The sequence below is a fragment of the Podarcis filfolensis genome (genome assembly GCF_964270895.1).
Source record: "Podarcis filfolensis genome assembly, chromosome: 2".
Classification (NCBI taxonomy): Eukaryota; Metazoa; Chordata; class Lepidosauria; order Squamata; family Lacertidae; genus Podarcis; species Podarcis filfolensis.
This window is the reverse complement of record NC_139605.1, coordinates 49,056,504-49,075,593: the sequence shown is the minus strand read 5'-3', so window position 1 is coordinate 49,075,593 and position 19,090 is coordinate 49,056,504.

Below are 19,090 nucleotides of genomic sequence, written 5' to 3'. Positions count from 1 at the left end.
CTCAGAACCTCTGCCTCCAGACACACACACAAAAGGACAAAAGCCCAAACAGCACAAAAAGAAAAAGAAAGCTGGCAACACTTCCTACTAGATAAATAAATAGATTTCAAGTTTTTAAAATTAATAATTAGGAGGGGCAGGAGGCCTTAAGTGACCCAAAGTGGGGTTTTTGAGTACCCCAAGGTGCCCACAGACACCACATTGAGAACCCCATGTATAGACATAGCTTGTTGAGACTGTTCTAAATGAAGCCAGTTTCTGTTACTAAAAAACACTCTCGGTATTCCTGTGTTTACACAACTCCAAATGTGTCCTGAGTGGAGAGCACTTCACAGTATGATACTAGAAGTATGATCACAGTATGATACTAGAGTCTTCCCTCCTCTTCCCCCTTTTGACTGAGAGGCCTGGAATGAATTACCACACAGTGGCAGCACTAAGCTTTGTGGGAGAGTCTCAGAAGGCCAGATATGACTCATAGGCTTTACATTGCCAATATACTGATAAGCTGCCCCAATGCCAAATGTCAGCAGTCTCGACTGCAAATGCACAAGCTGCTTAGTTGCCAGTGACTTGTGCATTTATCTCATTAAAGGCCTCCTGAGAAAGAAGACATGGAACAAACTCAGGAAGGAGAGAAGGCACTTGCTATGGCTATTCTGTTTTGCTTTGTTTTTTTACTTTCATATTTTCACCACCGTAAAGCTCCAGGGGTTCTTCTAATTTAATTTAATTTAAAAATTCTAATTAAAAAGAATAATGCCTACTAAGACTACTTGCTTGTGTGGAGCAGTTCTAAGTCGTGAGCTCCTCAGCTGAAGCAGAGCAAATTGCCCTTGGAGAGTTACTCATTGCTTCTGGAAGCAAGTTTGTTTTTCCTGTTATCCTGGGCAGCTGATAACCATACTGCTGACATCTACATGCTCTAATCAGTAAAGCTGATCAAACCCACGCAGAAAGTCAGAAAGCAAAACCATTATGCAAGAAGAAAATAAAAAGTGAGCAAACCATGTAAAGTTAAAAAGCTGACTACTGCAGGGCTACCTTCCTGAGTCATTGCCTGAGCAAACAAGGAAGTCCTAGCCGAAACAGTCCAGCACCAGCACCCGAAAGCAAAACAAAAAAATCAGCTGGGAATTTCCTCATGTTTATGCTCATGGATCAGGTTAACTGCAGAGGAATAGCTGTGCTGATTTGCTGCAGTATTAACCTTCCCCTTCCCTCACAATCTACAAATAATAAATGTGGTGTTACTTTAAAACAAATTCATATAATTGTGGACTAGAGCAGGCTTTGGCTGTGTAAACATGATACCTTTAATGCACATTTGAAGCACATTCCTTCGCTCAAAGAATTCTCAGCACCGTAGTTTAATTCTCCCAGAATTACAATTCCCAGAAATCCTTAACAAACTACAGTACCCAACATTCTTTGCAGGGGGGAAATGTGTTTCAAATGTGCTTTAAAAGTTGTCAGACTTTTAAATGGTCAGCTAATCATGACTCTGACATATTTCCTCTCCTTTTTCATTTCCTTCCCCTTGTCCGTGTCTGTCTGTCTTTCTCTCTTTTTGGCTAAAAGGGGGCTATTTGGACTGGTGCAGTGGCATGCTCACTGTCTGACCTTGGGCCATTTGCCATCTCTCTGCCCATCCAACCTCACAGGGCTGTTGTGACGATAAGATGGAGATGGGGAGAGTACATCACCTTGAGCCCCTTGAAGGAAAGGTGGAGTATAAATGAAATAATAAATAAGGGAGAAGGGGATGTTAACTTTCCTGCACACCACTTCCTCAATGTCAGTCACAGAGATGCACAAGTTGGTCCTGACGATGGAAAGCAAAATACTGTATACAAGTGTAAATTGTTTGCCTGTATGTTTTTCCCACCACAGCTAATAACAGGAGGTTGGTTACAGATTGTGTCAGAGAATTGGTATGGGGTGTGTAAAAGGGTTAGACCTTCTGTCATACTCTGTTATTTTCTTCTAGGCTTCTCTGGCACTCGGGAACTCCTTGTCAAACTCTGGGTGGTTTTATTCTGTTCTGATAATGTCTGGTGTAAATTCTTCAGGCTTGAATCTCTTTCAAAGGAACTGGGTCAAATGAAGTCGTACTGTCGGTTCCACTGTAGACAAAGAACTGTGGAGGGTGTTTTGTGTGGTAGCAATACATTCCCCATAAACTGCATCTATAGAGGAATGAATAAGAGGCTGAACATACTATGTTAGTTTCATGGTGGGATTTAGATTAACAAAGCATCCTTTGTTAAACATTTGCTATCCTCCCTTCCCTCTACAGTATTTACTCTTGCCTAAGAATTTTTTTCCAAGACTTAAAGTAGTTATATAACACCAGTTAATCAAGAGTAGATCCATAAGAAGGGTTGTCATGAGGGCATGTACCTTAGTCATGAAACTTAATCAGTATGTAGTAAACAGCACATTTCCTGGAAAGAAATTTATCCTGCGGGAGAATTTATACGAAGCACAAACAAAACACGGCTTCATTTCAACTATGCCTCAGCTGGAAAATAGGCATTTTCTCCCACCCAATCCTCAAAATGGTAACATTTTTTTTAAGGCAATAAAGCAAATTAGAATTGCAAATAACAATCTCACAGGGAAGCATGCTGCTAATGCTGGAACCAAATTCTCTCCATAAATAAAAAGCCATAGAACAGAGGAACAAAGAAAATATACAAATTAATATTACTAAGTTATTTATTAACCAAAAAAAATCCTTGCATATTGAACTATGGCAGTTCTTCAGCATGATGTTTAAACAATGAGTAGCTCCACTGATTAGAGCATTATTAATTATCTGACTGAGCTATAGGCAAATGCAGTTTCTCCTGCCAGACACAGGTCCTGCCAAAGGAGGGGAAAACCTTATGTTCCAACTCTAGAGTAAGCCACTGCATTAGAACAATGGATTGAAAAGGAAAAGGAACCACTGGACCAACATCATGACTCAAACTGTCATGTTCTGTTGGCAGAGGACAGCCTGAAGATTAAACGGCTGAAGAGAAGGGAGTTTGACTGAATGGTGCCTGGGTTGGAGACCAGTAGGAAAATTTATTTATTAAGGTATATACAACCCTCTCATAAAATAACCTAGTGGTGTACATAACAACACATGTAAGCCACCCTGAGTTGATGTCAGAGACTGGACAGAGGAGGAGTGGTGGAGATCGCCCCCCTAGTCTCAACCTTCCAGAGAAGAGGAAGACAGTATAGATTTACAGCATTGGTTTGCAGGAGATCATAGCTCAGAAGCAGATGAAGGGCAAAGTTGGGAAATAATAGGAGAGGAGGAGGAACAGCTGGAGCAGCTGGCTGACATGTTATCACTAGAAAGCATTCCAGACCCTCCTTCTCCCAGACCCCGGCGGGAATTGAAAGTAGGAGAGCAAAGGGCTTGGAGACAAATGACCCTAAGTGACTACCATAATGCTGGGTGATGCTGTTGATGAATGAGGAAGTGGAAAGAAGGGAGGATGGAGATTTACTCATTCATCCAAGAGGCTGCGTTTCTAAGTCTCTCTCTGCGAGTATTGAATAAAATATATTGGTAAGAACTTTCCCTGTCTTATCTATTCCCAGCAGCCTACCGTGTGTGGATCAGATTCCCTGACACCTGACAGCTCTTGACAAGAAGAATAGGGTATGGGGGGAAGGCAGCATAGCGCTATGGCATTTATTCTGTCAGTGCAAGCTCTCCTCTCCTCTTTGCACACAATGTTTTGAGGGACTTCCTGACCATTTGTTTTTTTTTTGGGGGGGGGGATGTGTGTGTGCAGGTCAAGATAGGGAGGCAAAAAGCCCTGTTGCACTAGCAGGAGCCGTTTTGCTGGTTTCCACTGGCAGAAGTTGATAAGTTGAATCCCGCCCTGTACATTTAACAAACAGATAAAATTGTGAACTGACTAAGAACATCAGGCTGGCCACTGCTGCCATCACTATATTGTGCAGAACACTGCTCTGCAATATGAGTAAAATGGGATACCTAATGAGGATTGGCACAATATGACCCAACAAGTAGTAAATTTGGCTACCTGATAACCCAGCAGGTGTTTCTCCTTACAAACCCTTGTGCATTCTAAGTGGCTTAAGGCAAATTTTTATCTCCTGCTCTTCATACGAAGCAAGATAGGTCCATTAGACAGGTTAAAAAACAAACTGTGGCATGAGCAGGAAGGGTTCCACCTTACCTTCTTTTAGTTTATTCAGTTGTCTTTGAGTACCTTTCCTAAAGTGTTTGTTCCCCAACATTTGGCCACTCTTAACTATGGCCTTTGTTGCCAATGCCTTGCCACCTACTAGCAAAAATAAGTTGCATATGTGTTTGGTCTGACTACCACAGAAACCACAGCAAGCTCAAGTAATTCTTCATGTCTTGACCAATGAATGCAGAAACCGTGAAAGATACATTTCAATGGAATTGTAAGAAGTGATATTATACACCTTGGTCTTTTCAGTACTGGGCAGTTCAAAGGATTTGTAAGAACTGATGTGCAATTCAGCCTTTTCAGTCCTGGGTAGCTCTTTTTGAATATAACAAAAGATACTGAAAGATAAACCTGGTCCAGAATCTTATCATGTGTTCCACCTCAGTACTTTTACATTGTGTCTTCAAGCTCTTCACAATGAAACATTTATACACTAATGAAACCTTAAAATCTATTACTTTGGAAGTGTGGTTTTTAGACTATACCCTATTGCTTTCAAGCTCAATGGTCTGGAAGTGCTTTCATACATGAATCCCAGCTGTCTGTCCTACCCATACGGTTGTTTTGGAAAAAACAGTAGTCCACAGCAGTTTTAAATTACCAGGGTTATGAACAGAACCAGATTCAAATGCTGGAAGCAAATGCAGGGGGTATCCTTTGCACAAAATGAAATAGATACAGGACAGTGAATGCAGAACCTACCTTACTCTCACTTCCTAATTTACATTAAAGGTAAAGGTAAAGGACCCCTGACAGTTAAGTCCAGTCGCGAACGACTCTGGGGTTGCGGCGCTCATCTCGCCTTACAGGCTAAGGGAGCCGGCATCTGTCCACAGACAGTTTTTCTGGGTCATGTGGCCAGCATGACTAAGCCGCTTCTGATGAAACCAGAGCAGCACACGGAAATGCAATTTGCCTTCCCACCAGAACGGTACCTATTTATCTACCTGCACTTTGACGTGCTTCCGAACTGCTAGGTGGGCAGCAGCTGGGACCGAGAAACGGGAGCTCACCCCATTGCAGGGATCTGAACTGCCGACCTTCCAGTTCACAAGCCCTAGGCTCAGTAGTTTAGACCACAGCGCCACCCGCGTCCCTTTTACATTACATTACATTATATTAGACGTGCCTAAATTTATTGGAATAGATGTCATTGCCTTAACTAATAAATGAACTGCTTCTTTCCAAATCATGTTTTTATCACTTAACACCCAATTTGCAGGTGTCAGTATCATTTACCATAATGCCCTCAGACACACACACAGAGCCAGGCCCTCTGCCCCTCCCAATTTCTATTTTTGTTTTACATTGATTTGGTTTTGCTTTTCACTCATTCTTTGGACTGGGTGGTGCAAGACTGGCTGGGGAGTGAAGCGCAAGCATCCAGCCATGCCACTCCACCTCTCTTTCCTTTCCCCATAAGGCCCCTGGACCACATTTCTCACAGGAGGAATGTTTGGAGATCCCACAAGGGCCTCCAGCGCCAGCCCTTGCCTCTTCTTCTGTAAGCTGAGACTGCTGAAGAGGCCAGAGACCATCTAACTGTAAATCCTAGAAGACCGGCTCTCTGCCTTGCAGGCCTTCTCCCACCTGGCCAGGGAAGTTGGGGTCCTGACTGACTCCAGCTGCAAAAACTGAGGCTGCTGAACAGATTACTGGGCTGGGGTGTTGTTTGAGGTTTTTTGTTGGTGGGCGGTTGTTGCTGGTGCTGCTGTTGGTTTTTTGTAGTGTTCTGAATTCATGGGTGATAGACTTCTCTAAATTCCTGGATCAAGTTAAGCGTTAGAATTAAGCTTGGAGTGTTAAGCTGGGTGGCAGACTTGTTTTTCACCAAAAATTCCAAATTCAGCAAAAGCTCATCACGTATCTTGGTGTTTATACTGCATAAGCAGTTTTTACCTAGATTTTATTGATTTTTGTGGTTTACAGTCATATCTCGGCTCCCATAATTTACTTTGCTGCTGCTACTCCAGCTGCAGCAGTGGCAGTGGTTGTGCTTACCTCAGGCAGCATCTCGATCAGGGGTCAGCAACCTTTTTCAGCTGTGGGCTGGTCTACCGTCCCTCGGACCATGTGGTGGGCTGGACTATATTTTGAAAAGAAAAAAAAATGAACAAATTCCTATGCCCCACAAATAACCCAGAGATGCATTTTAAATAAAAGGACACATTCTACTCATGTAAAGACACGCTGATTCCCGGACCATCTGCGGGCCAGATTGAGAAGGCGATTGGGCCGGATCTGGCCCACGGGCCTTAGGTTGCCTACCCCTGCTCTTGATCCACCCAAGGCAAGGGGATCTGGCTGAGCAGCCTGAAAACTGGGTAGAGCACGCTGGCCTGAATGAAAAACTCCATGGCTCACCTCTAGCTATGAAGGTCTTCTGGCTGCTGGTGTCTCAGGTCACCTGAGCTGGATCTAGACACATCAAAGAAGTGTTTCAGGAAAACGCATTGTAAACTTTGAATGGGAAATCACGTTGGCAAGAACAGAACTCCACATCACCATCTGGTGTCACAGTATTATAATGCATATACAACGCATATAAAACACTTTTTGTTTGCCAATCTAGCTGAGTCCCTGCATGGAGCTAAGATGAATTCCAGCAGCCTATGTAGAGGACATGGGAATAATTATATTGGCTTTACAGATAGATAACTGGTTCAGAGCCAGTGTTGTTTCCACAAATGGGAGGGTTCCTTCCATCTATTGCTACACTGTACGGTTTTCAGGAGAGCACAGGATATGACAGTGAAGGTGGGCAGGAAATGATTAAAAAAAAATCCCTCTCCCCTTTTTTGTCCAGCAGAAGTCTCCCGTGAGCCAAATTCTGCTTACAAAGACTGAGGACCCAAGCTAATATCTTGCAACTCGTTTGTTTATAGCGTAATTGTTTCCTTGCACTCAGGTGGGCAGCCAGACATTTGCTGGGCTTGGATTTATGTATTACTTTATTCATTAATAAAAGGCCAGGAAACGTCTGTCTGCTCACTGAGTTCAGGCAACACACTCTCTCCTTGAGCGCGATGGGGCCAGCTCCAAAGCCTCCAGGCAGGCGGCATGATTAATGTCTTCAAGGTGACTTCCTAGGCTTTCATCAACATCACCTGCCTGAAGTTCAAGGCCATCCAAGCTGCCTCTCGTTTCCAGCTCTAGGCAGATCCTGCAGAGACTGGTTGGACTGTCTCCCTTGAAGTCATTTCTCCTGTGAGGGAAAGCAAGCTCAGAGAATCAGCAGCATTTTCATGATCTGCTTTGTGTTGCATGTTTCTACATGCGTATCAGATATTTAACATGAGCAAATGAAAGAAGGGTTTTTTTATAGACCCATATCTTTTATTCTCTCTATGAGACAAAACCTTAGGTATCTCTGAATTCTCCTGCTTGGGGTTTGACTAGTGTTGTAATCTATTCTAGCTATTTACATTCCATTCACAGAATTAATGTTCTGGGCTTGGATCACTGTCAGATTTCAGTGGGTATGGCAGGGTATTATGGCCTCATTCTTCTCCAAAGCATCCTCTGAGATGAATAATTGAGCTATTCGCATCACATTTTCAGATGGTGAAACTGTGCAATTATTTAGTGAGCTTTCTGGCTCCAATTGAACATTATTGATCTAGTCAAATAAAGAGTACCCATTTTTTTTTTATCTTATCTGAAACGTAACTGAAATAGTAAGTTTTGTAAAAGCAAAAAAATATATAAATTGTCCTGAAGGTAAAAAAAAACCAGGTTTTTCTGCATCATCCAGTGCTTTAATGTGGGAAATTTATGGCATAAATTGTACTACAATGTAACATGACATCCTGATTTCATGCAGTAATAATAGGTTGTGTCCAGTGCTGTCCTTCTGTTCACAGAAGGCTCTTTACTGCAACGGAAGCTGGGTGCCACGATGTGAAAGTATTTGAATGTTTTTATGTGGTCTTAAATGTTTTAGATGGATTTAATGGTTCAAAATATGATTTATTTTATTTTAAGTCGTATTTGTTTAACATTTTGATCTTTGCTGCCCTGGGCTCCTTTGAGAGGAAGGGCATACAAGCAATCAATGCTTATTTTTGCTGCGTATTTAACTGCAAGCTGCACACTTGGGTCTTCAGTACAGGGGGAATGTTAAGTTCTCCCACAGCTTTCCCAGGATAACTTAAAGACCATGTGCTCACAGAAAAGGGCAGCAGAGGATTTGCCAAGGTCAGCGAGCTTGTACTATCAACTATCGGAAAGACTCAAAATGGCCTGAGATGATTCTGCTGTCTCATTGTTTTGCCTTCTGCCTTTTAAATATTTTTGGCTTTAAATTGCAAACCACTCTGAGTGCCATAGCACTCAAGGCAGTATATAAATGAAGTAAGTGAGCAAGCAAGCAAGCAAGCAAGTAGATAATGCATATTTTCTAGGCTCCAGAGTCATTCTTGGATATGTACATTATGCCTATGGCAAAACAGAAGTTCTGCGTAATTAACCCACAATCATTTTTGCTAATCAGATGCATTAGCAAAATTAGTTCACGTCAGTTATGATGAACTGATGTCCTTACTTGATATTCCTTGCTTTCACAGAAACATATTTGCAAAGACTGATAGTATTTACTGATACTACAGAATGAAAGCCACAGAAAAGGGACTAACGCATATGTGCATATTTCACTGGACTAATTAATGTCTTGTACATTGACTAATTAGAGACCTGGAATGATCCCTCAACAGTGGCCTTTAAACAGTCAGAATCAGTAGAATATTTTCCCTCTTTTTTGCATGATCATCCTGACAGGATTCTCCAAGCATCATAAGGAAATGAATGTTGGTTCCTATGTAAATAACTGAGGAAAATGCAGGGTCACCTGACCCAACGTGGTGCGCTCCATATACTTTGGATCACAACTCCCATCATCCTTGATCATTGGCCATGCCATCTAGAGCTGATGGGAACTGCAATGTAAAACATATGGGGGGCGGCAGATTGAGGAAGGGTGATGTTGTAAGGTCAACAGTAAGTTTGCCACATTTGTACCATTGTTCAAACTGGCTCCTTAGTAGTGGGACTATACTCACAGCAAGATGCTGCAATTTTACACCATCATGACTACTAATGGGGATTCTATAAAGGGAATTATATAAAGGGACCGTTTCTTACAATGGTGTCTCTACATTTGCACATTCTTGGTGGTTGCCAACTACTGAAAACTTCCTCTGGTTACTCAAAATCCAAGGGAAGAAACGTTTCGTTATGTCGACTAATAGCAGGATGGCATATTCATTTTGTTGTTGTTGTTGTTGCTGCTGCTGCTGCTGCTGGATGAGTAAAATATTTCATCCAGTTTTTATGCTCCTTTTTTTAAAAGGCAAACAGCTGGTGCCCTAAAACATATGATGACAAAATTAGAAATAGCTGCCTATGGTGTTGCTCTTAATCTTTGTGTGTATCTTAAAATAAAGTGTAGGTAGTCATTAGCTAATTCAATATTTCCTGAACTGCTGTGAATCTTTTGAGCTGTTTTTCTTCTTCTTCTCACAAGTGGGTTGAATATACAGGTACTCCTTAATAAAAGCCAGTCACCTCACCTTGAAAAGGATATTGTAGGTTCAGAAAAGGGGATGGCAATACCTCCCTATGAGGAAAGGTCATATAGTGGTACCTCAGGTACATACGCTTCAGGTTACATACGCTTCAGGTTACAGACTCCGCTAACCCAGAAATAGTGCTTCAGGTTAAGAACTTTGCTTCAGGATGAGAACAGAAATGGTGCTCCAGCGGCATGACAGCAGCAGGAGGCCCCATTAGCTAAAGTGGTGCTTCAGGTTAAGAACAGTTTCAGGTTAAGAACGGACCTCCGGAACGAATTAAGTACTTAACCTGAGCTACCACTGTATTTTATTTGGGGCTTTTTAGTTTAGAGAAAATGTGAGTAAGAGGTAACATGACAGAAATGTATAAAACTAGTGATAGCATGAAGAAAGTGGACAGAGGAGAAGTTTTTCTCTATCACTCATATCACTAGAACATGTGGACATCCAGTGAAGCTAAGGGCTAGAAGACTGAGGACAGACAAAAGAAAATACTTCTTCACAGAGACCATTGTTAAACTATGGAACTCTCTCCCACAGGAGGCAGTGATGGCCACCAACTTGGATGGCTTTAAAAGAGTGTTAGACAAATTCATGGAGGATAAAGCTATCAATTGCTATACACAGTCAAAGGCAATATGTTTCTGACGACTACTTGCTGGACACTGCAGGAGGGGAGATTACTCTTATGCTCAAATCTTGTTTATGGGCTTCCCATAGGGCATCTGGTAAGCTACTGTGAGACCAGAAAAAGGTAAAAGACTCCTGGACGGTTAAGTCCAGTCAAAGGCGAGTATAGGGTTGCGGCAGTCATCTCGCTTTCAGGCCGAGGGAGCCAGTGTTTGTCCACAGACAGCTTTCCGGGTCACGTGGCCAGCATGTCTAAACCGCTTCTGGCACAATGGAACACCATGATGGAAGCCAGAGTGTACAGAAATGCTGTACCTTCCCGCCACAGCGATACCTATTTATCTACTCGCACTGGCATGCTTTCAAACTGCTAGGTTGGCAGAAGCTGGGACAGAGTAACGGGAGCTCAGTCCGTCGTGGGGATTTGAACCGCTGACCTTCTGATCGGCAAGCCCAAGAGGCTCAGTGGTTTAGACCGCAGCGCCACCCCCATGTGAGAACAGAATGCTGCACTAGATAGGTCTTTGGTCTGACCCAGCAGGGCTCCTCTTATGGTCTTAAGTCTGGTTAAAATGAATAATATGGAGTTGATCAAATTAAAAAATAAAATGCCAATACATGAAAGGAAACAAAAAACATAATTTAGGTCCAGGAAAAAAATATGTTTTTTATTAGCTTTTGGAATAGCGAGCCTGTACATTTGGAAAGACTAAATATATGTTCCTCTAATAGATTACAGCACAGCAACAACAAATGGTTGGTTGGTACAATAATTATTTCAGATATACAGTATGTAGTACTGTAGTGGCAGTGGAAAGAAGAGAGAAGGCGTATGAAAAATGGGCCATTCAGCTGGCTGTGCTTACTTTCCTAGACTTTTCAAGCAATTCTGCATGGTAGCTCACTGAGCACTGTGTCCTATATGTGCTCAGCCTAGGAGGGGAAAGTGAAAGACATCCCTTGGGAAAGAATTAAATGCCACAAAAATGGCGGCCATGCCCTCAGAACCCTTACTAATGCCACCAATTAGGAGCTGCGTGGCTATGACTCCCACATGCCATCCACACACAGAGGGAGACAATGAATCCCCAATGAGAGGGACACCCACCCAACCACCAGAACACACATGATAACCCTTTCCATGATCTCCTGTGCACAAGCACCGGCAACCCCACTGCTGTGAGTCTTCAGGCAAGGGTTGAGTCCCTTGAACAGGCATCCTCAAACTCAGCCCTCCAGATGTTTTGGGACTACAGTTCCCATCATCCCTGACCACTGGTCCTGTTAGCTAGGGATGATGGGTGTTGTAGTCCCAAAACAGCTGGAGGGCCAAGTTTGGGGATGCCTGCCTTAGAAGAACACAACTCAGATGATGGGACATGCTTCATAGGGCTACATCTCTCCTGCACCATGTTGTGTTTGTTACAGCATCACTAGCTACCAGCTTATTTTCAGGTGCAATTGTGATTACTAGAAGATGTACAACCAATGTGGTGGACAGGTGGAACAGACATCCTCTTTGCTGAGCTTCTAGTGCATGATTGAGACTTTCTTGTTCCTGCAGGCATTCAAAGGTAATGTTTGGCTTTATGACAATTTTAAAAATCATTATATTGTCCCATTTTCTGTGGATTTTTTTAAAAAATGTTTGCTTAGAAATGTGAATACTTAAGTGTTATATAAATGTATTAAATACATAAGTAAATGCTGGTTAGGACTTACAAAGCCCAAAGAGTTTGGGATTATGTTACCTGATGGACTGCCTTCTTCCATACAAGCCTGTCCAAGTTATGAAACTTCCCAGTTGCTTCTCTCAGTCCCACCAAAAGCAGAGGCAGCTTTGACAAAAACACAAGAAAGGGCCTTGTGAAAGACTGCACTCACTGAATTTCAGAACTCAGACTCTATAGGGCCCCTCTATTTATTTATTTTTAAACCTCAGGCAGGCCTATCCTAAGGGCTCAACAGTGAATAGAAACTATTTAAAAACAACAGAAGAAAGGAAAAGGGGGGGGGAACACTCTAGATTTACATGTAGCCACTTTGCATATGGGCAAAGCTATGGCAAACTTAACCTACCTTTGTGTGAAAATAGAAAGAAAATAAAGTTCTACTACAATATTTAAAAATAAAATCACCTAAATTAAATTAGAAAAGGGGAATAGAGAGCAGGAAAAGGTAAAACTCAAGAAATTATGTTTCCTTTATGAAAAAGAGGTTGCCATAAGGACAGTTGTAATACGAAATTCATCAGTACTTGGGGAAAGAACACAATGATACCTAATAAAAATATATACTTCTCTCTCTCTCTTTTACTATCTGTTGGCTGCTAACATCATGTAGCATTTAAGTGGCTTTTTTAAAAAGAACAAGGAGATTCATCAACATCATCTTTATTACGGCCACAGACCAACATAAGTTAAAATAGAAACACACAGTAATTTAGGAAATAAAACAGATAAAAGGAGTGACTCAGAGAAGGGGGGATGCATGAGGGAAACTTAACATCAGCTAGAGAGTTAAGAGCAAGCAATTGCAAAAGTAACTACAGAATGGAGGGTGCAAGAGAGGGCACAGGTCTTGCATATGAGCCTTCAGTTTAAGTCTGGTGCATGACCCAAAGCATTCTTTGGCGAATGTCCATCATAGCAGCACAAAATCTGGCTGCCGAGTATGTTACGTCTAGGTTTCCATCTTGAAGTAGCAAGGAGGTATAGAGTTGCTCTGTCTATCCAGGGAATTCATGTAGCTGACTGTAACTAAAACTATTGTAAAAATGGTTTGATGATAATTAATAATAAATATTCTTCTTATTAAGAAGTTTATTGTACAGGAGCAACCTTTATCGAGCAATACACTAGTCTGCAACACTTTGGGTAAGAAAGTATATATAAGATTCACTGGGTACATTTAGAAACCATGTATATTTTACTAAGAAGTTAAATATCAGGCTAAATAATAATTGTCAGGAATATTTTGCCCTGCATATCGTTCATCCATCCCATGTGCTGAACAGGTGTGTCACAACCAACCACAACAAGAAGCAAGTACGTTGAAGATAGGCAGTTCCGGTTAATTTTTTCAAGTGATTTTAGCTGACGAATGAAAGCCCAGGAAAGCGCTTTGACTGATTTTTTAAAAAAATTCAATATTCCTAAAACTTTTTGTAAGCTTATGTATATAGGAAATAATCAGAAATCTAGATACTTGTCCCTCTTCCGCTTCACTTTCTTGTGTGACATACCACCACATAATCCTATTTTACGCATGAAAATTACTACATGTGTATACACAGGTGCACATGAAGGATACATATCCATTCTGTCAAGTGTGGAGGTGTATCTGCAGAACTGAGGGAGAGTTGTTTTATCTATCTGTCATCTACCTACCTACTAACCTATATAAAAGCAACAGATTTTTCTCCAGCACTAGTGTGATTTGGAAGTAAATGTATATACAGTATACACACTTATGTTCGAGGAAGAGCAGATGGAATTCTAGAGATGCAGCTTCAGTTGAGAAAAATAGCACAGTGGGCAATGAAGCTGAAATGAACAAAGGACTTTACAATTCCAGAATTTATGTCTTCATTTTTCAGTACAAATATTCGAGAGTTTAGCTGCTTTAAAATATAACTGAATTTTGAATCGTTTTATGATTGAAGCATTTTAATGAGAAGGTTTTATTATTAATTTATTATTATTAATACTTATTTCTGATTTGGTAATTCTGAATAAAAGATTTTTATAAAAGCCTACAATTGCTTATAGAAGTTCACATAATGCAGCTTCTTTGCTGGCTTCTGACTGAATAGGACGTAAGTTGTTAATTTTCCACTCTGTTATTGAAATAACCTTATCTGATTTCTGTGGAAGAAATGATAAAAGTTTTGCCGTTATGAGTGGATTTACAGCTAGTTAATTCAGTTTTTTCTTTTCTATTTTCAAGAAATACATACTCCAGGAGTCTCGCAGAATAATGAAGCCAAATGCATTACATTACGTCTACTATATATTTATAAGGAAATGGTTTGTTCATTTGCTCTCTATAGGATTTGGCCTCCTCTGTAGTTATCATTGCCAAACTTAGCACATTGGTTCCTGAGGTGGGGGCAACACGCTTTATTGACATTTGGATGCTGACCACCATTTTGAATCAAAATGGCAGACCAAAATGTCACTTTGGCATGACTTCACCTGTTTTTTGACATCGATTTGGCTGCCTCTTGAGATATCGCTGCCAAACTCAGCATCCGGGTTCCCAAAGTGGGGACAGTGGTCTTTACTGAGGCTTGGGTGCTGAGTACCATTTTGAATCAAAACAGTGGACCAAGACATGACTTTATTTTTGGTGTGAAGGATCAAAATTAACAAATTACACTATCCTTTTTAAAAAAAAAATCCAGTATTTTTTTGTTTTTAAGAATTCCTAGGTAATGCCAGGAACACCCTGCTACTATTCAACATGTTTAACTATAATCTGCCTAGTAGAAGTGCATTTTTAAACAATTCTGTCAATATGCATAAAACTAGCCTTGTTTCATTCTACTCCTTAACTTTGAAATTGACTGTAACTGTAACCTTACAACCATTACCAGGCAGTAAGTTCTACTGAGTTCAATAGGACTTACTTCTGAGTAGACATGCATAGGCTTGCTCTGTAAGATGCATGAGAGATATCTTATACTTGAAAGGAGAAGGAAGCTCCATAAATTGAGAAACCAAAATACTGGAAGTTATGTTATTTTAATATTCATTAGCATGATATGAGAAAGTGGCAATGGTGTAAGTCTTTAAACCCACCTCCCAGATAGAAGAAGTGGATTTTCAGAAATGGTAGTAGGAATGGAAATTCACATGGGTGTGTTTTGGCAAGCAGGTTTTTTTATTAGGATAAACAAACCATTTATACAGTGGATCAGAATTTGTCTGAAAATTGAGTGACCCAGCCTGAGTGACCCAGCTTAACAATCAAGTCGGCATGGACAACAGCCCAGATCTGTGCCCTTTCCTCTGATGCTCTGGAGGACCAAGCTGCCCTTATAGCCCTTAATTTGCATCTGGAACACTTCCCAGTTCCTCCTCCAGTCATGAAAAGAATATTGCCATCCTTCTCCCTAACTCACTACAGCTGCAGTCACATTCTGAAGCTGTGCTTTCCAGACTGTAAAAGGAGAGTAAGTATACTGCACCTACTAAACAAAAGCAATACATTTTCCTTCTTCTTCCCAATGCTTAGGGAACTATTAGAGGGGTGGGTACAATTGCTGGATAGATCAATTCAGCCATAGAGAGAAGTGGAATCTACACACATATTAAAAAATGCTGTGAAAATGCTTTTTTTAAAAAACGTTTCGAGAAATACATTGAATTTTGCATAGCTCAGTATCGCCATCTATTGTCACATTTGTATATTGCCCTTTACAACACATTTAAAATGTTTTATTTGCAGCTGAATAGCTGGGTCCTGGACTTCTCTGGCAACAGGTTGGTTCAGTATGTTTATTCTGTAGTTTGCTGAAGTGGTTTGAAGTGTTTTACAGAAAAAAACTATCCAGCCACCTAAATTAGTTTTGACTCCTGCCAGAAACCTACATCCTCTAAAGTTTAAACTTCTCCCACAGGCACTGCAGGGATCACAATCCCAAGTTCTGGGATCACACTGAAATTGGGATCCCTGCAGGTATCACAATCACAATGGCTGATTGCTGTCCTCCGGAGTGAAGACAAATTTGCTAAATTCAGCTGGAGGGATTGACCTTGTGGGCTGCAGAAAAAAATGGTTCAACTTTGGAATCATAAAATGTACACTTTCCATTAGTGTCAAATTTCACTTGCTACTAAAAGTTAAAAAGTTCCTGGTCAACTAACCTGAGGCCTTGGTTGAGGTAGAGGTACAAAATTCCTGCATAAATAACTATTCACAGTTGTATATGTACGCAGAACATGTTCAGTTGCCAGACATAGGTATTTTGATTCTGAGGGTCTTAAATAATTGAGATTTATTTATTTATTTCTTGAGAACACAGACATTTTGGATCTAGAAGGTTTTAATAACGTATTTGGCTGGCATGCATATTTGTGGTATGATAAGGTCAAAGCACAAAAAGCATTTAAAAATCATATTGTTAGGAAAGCGTTGTTTAATGTCTGGATAAGATATAAAGATCTACTTGAAAGTAAAACCCCAAGGTGGTTGTCACCGATGGAAGCGAAGGCTCAGAAAAAGCTCAATATGGAGGCCAAATGGCCGAAATATTGGGAGATTTTGGAACAAGGAGATAAATTGAAATTGCAGAGCTATGAGAGACTAAAAGATAAAGTGCGAGATTGGCTTCATTATTATCAAATAAGGGAGGCTTACAATCTAGATAAGAAAGTTGGCTTCCAGGTGGAAAAATCAAAATTGGAAACAGAACTGTTAGATCCCAAAACTAAGATACTATCAAGAATGTATAACTTGCTGTTGGAATGGAATACTCAGGATGAAATAGTGAAATCTGCTATGATAAAATGAGCACAAGATGTTGGACATAACATTATGTTTGCTGACTGGGAAAAGTTATGGACCACAGGTATGAAATTTACGGCATGTAATGCCTTAAGAGAGAATATTATGAAAATGATTTACAGGTGGTACATGACACCAGTCAAGCTTGCAAAAATACACCATTTGCCCAATAATAAGTGTTGGAAATGTAAAGAAAATGAAGGTACATTCTTTCACCTTTGGTGGACATGCCCAAGGATTAAGGCTTTCTGGGAGATGATCTATAATGAAATGAAAAAGGTATTTAAATATACCTTTCTGAAGAAACCAGAGGCCTTTCTCCTGGGCATGGTCGGCCAATTGGTGTTAAAGAAGGATAGAACTTTCTTTATGTATGCAACAACAGCAGCAAGAATACTCATCACAAAGTATTGGAAGACACAAGATCTACCCACCCGGGAAGAATGGCAGATGAAAGTGATGGACTACATGGAACTGGCAGAAATGACTGGCAGAATCCAAGACCAGGGAGAAGAGTCGGTAGAAGAAGATTGGAAGAAATTTAAAGACTACTTACAGAAACACTGTAAAATTAAGGAATGCTAGAGGGATGCTGGAATGAAGTTATGTGGTTTTAGTAATAATGTCATAAAGGAGTATGTAAAAATGGATTGATAACAGTTGAAAATGTAAGGCCATAATATATTAAGATAAAATATTAAGATAAAAGTAAAAAGGTAAGGATTTGCTGAAACAACTATTGAACTAGAATACAAAAAAGGGAGGTATGAGGAGGTCAAGGAAATAAGCAAATGAAAGATAAGAAATCGAAAGACTGATTTGTTTTTTAATTGTTTTTTATTGTTCTGTATTTTGTATGTTTTTTGTTTCTTTTTGTTTTTTCTTTTCCTTTTTTCTATTTTGTAATATCTTTGAAACTTTAATAAAGATTATTTAAAAAAAATTAAATAATTGAGATTTATATCCATGCTAATAAATGAGGTTCAGTAATATACTGTGGACACACATTTATTAGCCAGTACTTGGTCTTAACCTTTTTTTTAACTGTAGGAAAAACATAATTCTTCAGTATAGCTTAATATACCTAAGACTAACACATAATTATTCTCCTAATTATTTACCCAGGTGCTGGATTTTCAGTTATCTGAACTGACAAGTGATACTGTAACCACCAACTCGCCTTCTGAAATTTTACAAAGAAAATATAGATTGTATCAGGATAAGAAATGGTTTGTGGATACCATGCTGCAATTAACCTCTGTACTATGCTTGTTTGCTCATTCAGAATATTTTTATATACTTTGCTGCCTTGTAGTGCTCAAGGTTCCTTATACAGGCATAGTCAGGATTTATGTTTGGGCGAGGGGGCAGAACCGAGCTATCTGCCATGTGATTGGTTAGTTAGTCATTTTTATTTACTTACTTGATTGGGGAGGGGCAGCTGCCCCTTCTGCCCTCCTTGGCTATGCCCGTGGTTCCTTACAAAAATTGCCTGCATGTTTCAGGAGAAGATGGCATAGAGGCAAATCAATATATTATTTCATCACTATAATAAAAAGGTCTGTTTAAAAATATATTTATTTATTTGTCACAAACATTACTTAGGCAAAAGGGCACCTTCCCTCTCTGTTTCCTAGCTCTGAGTGGGCATTTTTGGTGAAGATATCAAGTAAGAAGATATGATGTAACAGAGAACTGTGGTTTAAAAGAAACCATACTAAAATCAGGATGAAAGGAAGGGGCAAGGGGGAGCACATGGATGGTTTCCAGTTTAATAAACGTTATATTTTGTCAGAGTTCCTGAGATCCTGTAATACAAAATTAGGCTGTGTATACACCATACATTTAAAGCACATCCCCTCCGAAGAATCATAGGAACTGTAGCCTGGTAAATGTGCTGGGCATTATAGCTCTGTGAGGGATAATTTAGGGGTGGGTGTGTACTTGAAATGTGCTTTAAATATATGATGTGCGTGCAACCTTGTTTTTGTATTCCAATATCTCAGTCTTCAAGATACTTTTCTATGGTATATTAATTTTCCTTTGAAAACGAGTATAACCATTAGGCTGCCATGTGAACTTAAATCATTTTGTTTGAATCACAAATATCATTTGTAACATAAGATTGTTTAGTTATAATTTATTACATTT